Raw genomic sequence first — 9,443 nt, forward strand, 5'->3', positions numbered from 1 at the left:
GAGAGGGGACCGTTGCCTGTGTGAACTAGCCTACCTGCGACTGTGCGTCTCTCCAGTAGGCTATTTAATCTATTTTATTAATAAAAGTCACGGGAGAGCATTCTCAAGAGGTTTGTGTCCTCCTGAATGTTTGTACATGTGCGCAGCGCGATCTCTGATCTCACAAACCAAAATATGAATTATTATAAAGATTATTAAAATGAATACGTATGGATGACAGTTGATTACAATATTTCAGTTTATTTCATGCATCAATTATCTAATTTATTAGTATTCAAAGAGAAGAACTCTTCTGCCTTCTTACCAAAGGAAGACAATACTTCTAGCTTTAAATAAAAAAAGCACATAACAACCACCTTAAATATTTTTTTATCAATTTAAGGTCTAATTTAAAACTGCAATGTAATGGAACTTCTTTTCAATACTTCTTTACTTGTGATTTACATCATAATGAAATGGATTATTAAGAATGAAAAATATGTCAGGTGGAGACTTGGTTCGATCCACTGGTTGTTGATTGGATGGAGGCAGATCTGAATGCGAGCTTGCAGTTGGTTGTAATTAAGGGGCAGAGTTTATGTGGACGACATGTGTTTACCGAAGTCTGGCATGTTTCACCAGAGAGAAGTCTGTGGTTTCTTTGTAATATATGTCCCAAAAAATACATGAAATATAGATCAATAACATGGATTTACATAATAGGATTCATTTCATGCTGACTTTAAATAGGTTAGAAAAGTCTTCTTTGTAAGATCGGATGGTGGCTACAGCTGAAGGTGATAATGGTGTATGCTGGGCTGGGGCTGAGGGGAGTGGGTGGCTCATACTGGGCTAGACCAGGAGGACAGGGTGAGTTATGCATGCATACTGAGGGCACATGAGGAATGCAGGAAAGGGGGTCTGATTCGCTGGCCAGACTTCCGGGGGAAGGCGCCATGAGTTCAGTGACTCACAGAGCAGCTGAACTGTAACTTCATCAAAGCCCACTATAAAGCCACTGACCCCGTGGCACGTGCCTGTATGGAAAATCATCAGGGCAGGCAATGCCAAAAGGCTTAAATATTGCTCAGCAACTGCAATTGTTTGGGAGTGTGATATCAGGTCAGCACTTTCATAATGTCCCTCCTGCGTGTGACTGTTCCACACTTGCTGCCACAATAAAGACTTGCATTGTTACCCACCCAGCTTCAGAGAGCAAATAACTTTTCGGCCAGCTTGCAAAAATAGACAACATTATTTAAGCAGAATATTTTTTAAATGTTTCTGAAAGAAGCTTCTTATTCTCACCAAGGCTGCAATTTAAAAAATACAGTAAAAACAGTAATATTGTAAAATATAAAACAATTATTAAAATGCATTATTACAATTAAAAAGAATTTTTTATATTTTAATACATTTTAAAAGGGAATTTATTCCTGTGGTGGCAAAGCTTTTGAGCAGCCAATACTCCAGTTTTCATTGTCACATGATCCTTTACAATCTTGTGCTCAAGAAATCAATTCTTATTATTAATGTTGAAAACAGTAGCTCTGCTTAATATTTTTGTGAAAATAGTGATTCTTTGATTAATTAAAAGTTCAAAACCATTTATTTGAAACAGAAATCTTTAGTAATATTATAAATGTCGTTATTGTCTCTTTTGATCAATTTAATGTGTCCTTCTTGAATAAAAGTATCCTTCTTTTTTTTTGGACTTCTAACTAGACACAGCATCTAAAAAAACAGTGATCCTGATGCTGAAAAAAAAAAGTTACACATAATGCAATTACCAAAGATTGTGAGTCTGACTCATGTACACAGATCATTTAAATTGAAAAAATAGTGTAGACCGGACATCCTATGTGAACCCATAAGTGTACCTGAGACGTATTGACATCCTTTTCTGCAAAACTGACTGTCCTAATTAGAAGCAAAAATAACATGTTTGCTGTTGAACAGACAGAACTCTGATTTTTTTTTTTTTTTAAATGAGACTTGATTATAATTGAATAACAGATATATCAATAAGCAGATATTAAAGCAGATGTCAAATTTATGAATATGTTTTGCAGATGCTCAGCAGACTGCTTGACATGACCAATCTCCTTTTATTCTCCTCGTTTATATCGATTATACCTGATAAATGATTGGCGTATTAGAAATACAAACTTTTAATAGTCTCTTTGGAAGAAAACAAACATACATAACTTAACACAATTCCAAGAAAAGCAAGAGTATTGTTTAACTTCAAAATCCTCTCAGCATGCAAACTCAACAGATTGTATGTTTGTTACGCAATGGAAATTTTGTTTTTTGTTCTAGAGGGTAGAAAAGGTGTGGTATAATTTTCAGAGCGCAGCGTAAAGCAGACAAGGTGTGAGCCACGATTCAGTCAATAGATGTTCATCCAGCAGTTAGCACAAGTAAACAGGATACCTCAGAAGAACGCGAGCCACATAAAAGCCACAGAAGTTAACGAAAGAGGCAGTATGCGAGGGAGAGATGTGTGTGAGCGCCACTCAACAAACATCAGACAAACACAGACGCACAGCCTACATACCCTCCCCCTCTTGTGAAGAGTCACACTCCTCTCCTTCAAACACACACACACACACACACACACACACACGCTCAAAACACATGTAACCAAAACTTACCACTTCTGCAAACTGCTACTCTAACCAGTGCAGAGCTGTGTTTTCAGTAGCGACGCAAATCAGAAAAGAGTGACTTCATTTAAATGAGGGCTGAAAAACATCCGAGAGGTGTATTATTAGATGAGCCGGGCGTGTGTAACCCACAATAGACGGGCAAGTAAATGAGGTACGCCGTGTGCTCCATTTCGGATGATGAGGTGTAGCCTCCTGAGACACCGCGATGAATTGGCCTGTCGCTGTGCTTTATTAAAGAACCGGATAAGTCAGCACAGCGGTGGATAAGCTACAGCTGGGACGACGCGTAACCCCTCTAAGAAGTTTATGCTTACAGCATCTGCCTACTGTGCTAGTTGGAATCAATGGGTTTGGGCCCAATGTGTGTGGGCCTCCTTCTCGATTTATACAAAGCAAAGGCCACATGTAGAAGTTCCTGGCTCTGTTCTGATCAAGGTTCTATTCCTTAAAGAGGTCACGTCATATATTCTTATGATTTCATTTTTCCACTGAGGTCAACTTAAGTTATTTATGCCCAAAACAGTCATATTTAATTTTTAAATTAAATTAATTTTAATTTTAATTTTCTTTTCCACCCTCTCTCTCTGGCGTTAAGAATTAAACAGCATTTTTTGGTGGTTCGCATGTGACATGAGCAGCAGATTGCTGTGGTCTAATCCTCAAAAACCATTTTGTGGGTTTTATTATCATGACTAGGGATATGCCGGTATCAAATTTTCATGTTGCGATTAATTGCTAATGCTTTTATTACGGTATGCGGTATTATCACGATATTGAAATGAAGTTAAAAAAAAGTGCTGTCATAATACAGTATACCAGGTTTAATAACTTTTTTCTTATAACAAAAATAACTGAACATTTAAATGCAATAAAGCAATACAGAAAAATGTATAAAGTTAAAAGTTTTACACAGATTAAAGTGCAAAAGAACTATAAAGACCAATAGGTATCACTTTACAATAAGACCTCATTAGTTAACCTTAGTTAATGCATTAACATTCACAATGAGCAATAGCTACATTTGCTACAGAAGTTATTAATCTTTGTTTAAAAAATACAAGTCTTAGTTCATGTTAGCTCATTAAATAACAGCTGCAACTCTGGATTTTAACAACGTGTTATTAAATATTGTAATTACCTAAGATTAATGAATGTTCAGAAGAATTTTTCATTGGCAGTTTATGTTAACTAATGAATTAACTAATGTTAACTAATGAAGCCCTAATGTAAAGTGTGACCGAACAATAAAGAATCAAAACACTTTCAAACAATATCTAGGGTATGTTGTAGTCCAGATTAAAATGTAAAAAAAAGTTTGAAAATAAATAGCCTATTAAGTCTAAATATTTAAGTATTTGGCGCTGTGATGAACATCATAGCAAATACACAAATCTGAATGGCTATTTACATAATTTAAACATGATTCAGAAACAGGAAGTAGTGCAGCTGCTTTGTTTACAGGGTTTCCGGGGTAACGGCTGCATTTAAATGAATTATTATTATTATTATTTCTGCAGTTTAGCGCCATCTGCTGTCAGAGAGTGAAAGCGCTTTCATCCAGAGTTTCTCTCACATGTTCCGCCATGTGCTTCATGTCCGCGCTTGTTTACATCAGAGTGCGCACGTGTCTTTCACGCAGCATACAGCGGTGTTGTGCATTTTGACCAGTTTATGGGAAAAGTATTCTTAAAATGCATTCAAAATTCTGAATAATTTGTAATATATAATTATTCACGGTATTTAGAAGTGCCCACGATAACAATATCGTGCATATTCATTACCGTGATATATCGCATTACCGAATACCGACACAAGTCTAATCATGACCATCATTTATGTCAAATGTCATTTATATATTTTTTTACATATATATTTATATGTATTTTTTTTTTAAGAAAACTAATTTATTCTGCAAGGATGTATTAAATTGATCAAAAGTGATGCATTAAATTGATCAAAGACTGTTACAAAACATTCTATTTCAAATAAATGCTGTTCTTTTGAACATATTCAACGAATCCTGAAATGTCGTGTGAATCACTGTTTGTACAACAACCCTCTACATTGCGAGTAAATCACTCGCATATGCGACTAAATCTTCACTCTGGGCGACTAAATGATGTCTAATATTAGCCAATGGCTAATAAATTATCAGATTTTACTCGCCAGTGTGTGAGTTGGAGGCTGAGTATATGATTAGCACAGATATATTTTCACTCACAGAACACTCTGACTGAGCGCTTCAGAGTTTCACTCTCCATCAAGCGATCTGTGATATTTTTCAGTTCATCTCAATGGATGCGCAGCACACCTGTATTTGACATACCGCGATTCAATTGCCAAGGTGTCCGTAGAGGGTTGTACAACAATATTAAGTAGCACAAATGTTTTCAACACTGATTATACTAAGTAGGGATGCACCGAAATGAAAATTCTTGGCCGAATTCGAAACTGAACAAAATGAAACACTGGGCCGAGGGCCGAATACCGAACACGGTTTTTCACATTTTTTCCCCCATGTATTTTGCCAATTTTTTTCACCATTGCATAAAATTAAAAAGCCCAAATGTGCTTTTTACTGTTTTGTCTTGCTTTTCAAAGAAAAAATAAATTAAAAAATAAAAAATTTAAAATATATACTTACACTGAACATTTTTTAACATTCTTGCAGACATTAGGGCTGGGCGGTATGGCCAAAAAATTATTTTAGTGTTTACGATTAGGGCTGTCACGATTATGAAATTTGGATGACGATTAGTTGTCTAAAAATAGTCACCGTTATTGCGATTAATTATCTGTTTTAGGTAGGGTTGGGTACCGAAACCCGGTACCAATATGGCACCGGTACCTCTATGCAACTGGTATGTACTAGAACCGAATCAGAATGCAGATTTCGGTGCCATGCCTGAGCTATCGATTGAACTATTTGTCCTCTGGTTCTCCGAAACGGACGTAAGAAGCATCATCACCGGCACCGCACGTGAAAAATAATTTTCCGACTGAGAAAATACTCGTGAACTCAAGTCGGAAATCTCTAATAATACAAATCCAACAAATCTTTGTAGTAACGCGAGTGTCCATGTTGTTTTCACATTCCGTCTTAAGCACAACTCGGGAAATGAGAGAATCCGAGGAGCGCGTGAATGCAGTACTTGCTCTGATGGCAGCAGGTAGCCTTCCGGTTAACTAAGCTAAACATGCTTAAATTAAAATGCCTAAAGCTGAACGATTAGCAATGGATTATAAATATACTTAATTATTATGAAAATACCAGATGACTTGAATAAAACAGATAAACTATGTTGTCGCAGTAGAGTGTTTATTGTCTTTGTTTTATCATTCAAAATGTTTATATGTTCTGTTTACTCAGTTAACTTACAGCTATAATAGCCATGCCTTTGTCCATATAAGGGATTTCCTGAGTTTCGCTACTTCTATGACTGGATATGTGGATTTTCTGTGCGAGGGCGCCCTCTGGCGTCCAGTATGAATGAAACAGTCATCATGTGTTTATAGTGGTAATGGCCAATTCATCATTTTTGGGGGAATTTTTATTTATTCATTTTTTTAATAAGTATCGGTTCAGGCACCGGAACGGTTTTAAAAGTATCGATTTGGAACCGGTATCGAAAAAAAACCAAACGATACCCAACCCTAGTTTTAGGGCTTTGGCGATTATGACGATTATCACGATTATCACGATTAATTGTCTGTTTTTTATGGCTTTCATTATATAATTGTGATTAATTTAAGGGTTCAGTAAATAATTAGGGATGCATCGATCCGATACTCAGTATTGGTATCGGCTCCGATACTGCCATTTTCTGCCGGATCAGGTATCGGTCAGACGAGACCGATCCAAATCCGATATTGTGCGTATACTATGCTGTGTTATTGTTAAGTCCCACGAAAGGCACAAAAACGCCTTAAAGCACCATAAAGTTTTCGTGCACTATATATTAAGTGTTCTTAAGCCGTTCCATAGTTTAATGTGAAGTATAGATGAATATTTAAGCCAGGTTCGCGTAAACTCTTCCGGTATCGAAAAAAAACCAAACGATACCCAACCCTAGTTTTAGGGCTTTGGCGATTATGACGATTATCACGATTATCACGATTAATTGTCTGTTTTTTATGGCTTTCATTATATAATTGTGATTAATTTAAGGGTTCAGTAAATAATTAGGGATGCATCGATCCGATACTCAGTATTGGTATCGGCTCCGATACTGCCATTTTCTGCCGGATCAGGTATCGGTCAGACGAGACCGATCCAAATCCGATATTGTGCGTATACTATGCTGTGTTATTGTTAAGTCCCACGAAAGGCACAAAAACGCCTTAAAGCACCATAAAGTTTTCGTGCACTATATATTAAGTGTTCTTAAGCCGTTCCATAGTTTAATGTGAAGTATAGATGAATATTTAAGTCAGGTTCGCGTAAACTCTTCTCCCCGCTGCGTCTGTCATCCTCCATTCAGCATTCAAACTGCATGTCGCGGTCGGTTACTACAGTCAAAACGATGAAACTCTCTTCAAGAGTGCACAATAACCGAGATTTAAAACTGATAAAAGAAAAGGCTCAATAAAATATCGCACAGATATAATACACTACGCAGTAGGGCTGCACGATAAATCGCATGCGATATTTAACGCGCATCTTGTCAGAAAGCCGGTTCTGTAATCAGCGGTAAATCTCCATCACGTGCGTGCTTCATAGAGTATTCCAAATTCTAAGAATCGGCCAATACCGATCCCACACCATTTTTTTTTCTACACCACTACAGAATATCAATTCTGTGTTTGTGGAACTAATGGTCACTCTTAGAGTGTGTTAAAAATGTAAAAGATTGGATGACCAATAATTTTCTCCTATTAAATTCAAGTCCACTAAAGGAGGTAGAGCTTTTTCGCATTTGGCTCCCAAACTTTGGAATAGCCTTCCTGATAATGTTCGGGGTTCAGACACACTCTCTCTGTTTAAATCTAGATTGAAGACACATCTCTTTGGCCAAGCATTCAAATAATGCATCTCATAGTCTTGTACTGCAGTTATATCTGATCAATGCACATTATTATTCTTTAGTTTGGGTTAAACAAATCAATTTTGCTTGGTTGGAACAGCAGCTACGCTAATTATGTCTCTATTTGTTTCTCTGTTTTTGCCACGGGATTGACATCCCCACAAGCTTCAGTCTGGATCCAGAACACCTGAGAAGAGATGATGCCAACCCCTCAGAGGACCTCAGATGATGCCAACCCTGAAACAACATACAGAACTACCACATTTTGCTATACGTTTGATTGCATCATATAATAATTGTTGTTAATAGTGTTCATCGTCTGTTTGATTACATCTTTAATTGATTTTTCAATACATTTCTGCCATATGTACATTGACTGACAGTCACCACTGATAAGCTACTACTAAATATACTGTAGAAACGTAATTTTCTGTAAAGTTGCTTTGCAACGATTTGTATCGTGAAAAGCGCTATACAAATAAACTTGAATTGAATTTAAAATATTTTAGAACATTATACATTTCTTTGCTGACACTTTTGCATCCTTGAATAACACTATTAATTTCTTTCACAAAAAAAAAATAAATCTTACTGACCCCAAACTTTTTAATGGCAGTAGTTATGGGAAAGTACTTGTAAAATTTGGAGGTCCTTCCTCTTCCTCCTATAATAGTACCATGTTTATCAGTACAGTGTGTGTGTTTATCAGTACAGCAGTGTGAGAAATCAACAGGTGAGTCTGCAGGAAGAAAACAACATCTCTACTCTCACGTTACCTGCTTCACACAGCCTCCCACACACAGTCTTTCACACTTACTACTGTCAAACCCATTGTGAAAATGTAATGATTTCTTTAAAGGCAAAGTTTACATACAAAATTCAATGAACTTTTAAGTCTTTATTTCACTGATAGTTTTCCCCTCAACTAGATCAGTGGTTTGAGGTCAAATACACGTGCAAAAAAAGACCTTTACGTTCTCTGAATGCTCCAAACGATCGGCCACTGCATGATCAGAACCAGCTGATAATCACTTCCACTGATTCGATATATGATCTCCCATCTTGCCGATCACAGTGTTATGACACAGAAGATGTGAATGTGTATGGCAAATATGACAAAACTCAGCCGTGTCTCAGTCTCCACCTGGCTAGAGTAAAATACTAATGCAGTTACAAGGTGTGTGTAATTCAAGCTACTATAACTCCCGATCAATCGGCTGCTCTTCAGTCTGCATACATGTGCTGCTTTACTTCCACTCTTGACTGCACTCTTCCTTCCCACAAACAGGTCATCTTCTTTAAAGCTCCAAGTGAAGAGTTGCCAGATATATAAAAAAAAGCAACCTGGTCTAAAATACACAACTACCCCAGATACTGTGCTTTGGGTAAGTGAAAACAAACCCTTAAAATTGCAATATAATAAGCAGGCATGGCAAAACTGCACCAGAAAAACAAACATAAGATCAATATCCTACAAAATTAAAAGACAGGAAACATAAATTACAAATAAAATAGCTGAATATAAAATATTTGGTGCTTAAGAAAAAATTATTATTAGTATCAGTGTTGAAAACAGTGCTGCTTAATATTTTGTGGAAATTGTGATACATTTGTATTCTTTTATGAACAAAAAGTTCAAAAGAAAAGCATTTATTTAAAACAAATGTTTGGTAACAATGTTTGATGAATTAAATGTGTCTTTGCTAAACAAAACTATTCATTAAAAAAAAAAAAAAAAAAAATGCCCTCGTAATTTTAAACTATTTAT

The 9,443-nt window shown here is 36.4% G+C and overlaps 1 protein-coding gene and 1 long non-coding RNA gene across 3 annotated transcripts in view; both read right to left on the minus strand.

Annotated features, from left to right (window-relative positions):
- LOC107750545 (uncharacterized) overlaps nt 1-5,444 on the minus strand; it is a 7,371-nt gene extending 1,927 nt beyond the window's left edge. The window contains exons 1-2 of the long non-coding RNA XR_001641153.1: nt 5,369-5,444; nt 967-971 (exon numbers count right to left, since the gene is read on the minus strand). This is a non-coding gene — a long non-coding RNA (uncharacterized LOC107750545). The remainder of the gene's footprint in view (nt 1-966; nt 972-5,368) is intronic.
- LOC107750544 (ras-related protein R-Ras2) overlaps nt 1-9,443 on the minus strand; it is a 42,059-nt gene that overhangs the window by 25,702 nt on the left and 6,914 nt on the right. The window lies entirely within an intron of this gene.

This window comes from Sinocyclocheilus rhinocerous, unplaced genomic scaffold (genome assembly GCF_001515625.1).
Source record: "Sinocyclocheilus rhinocerous isolate Xijiao unplaced genomic scaffold, SAMN03320098_v1.1 scaffold19, whole genome shotgun sequence".
Taxonomy (NCBI): domain Eukaryota; kingdom Metazoa; phylum Chordata; class Actinopteri; order Cypriniformes; family Cyprinidae; genus Sinocyclocheilus; species Sinocyclocheilus rhinocerous.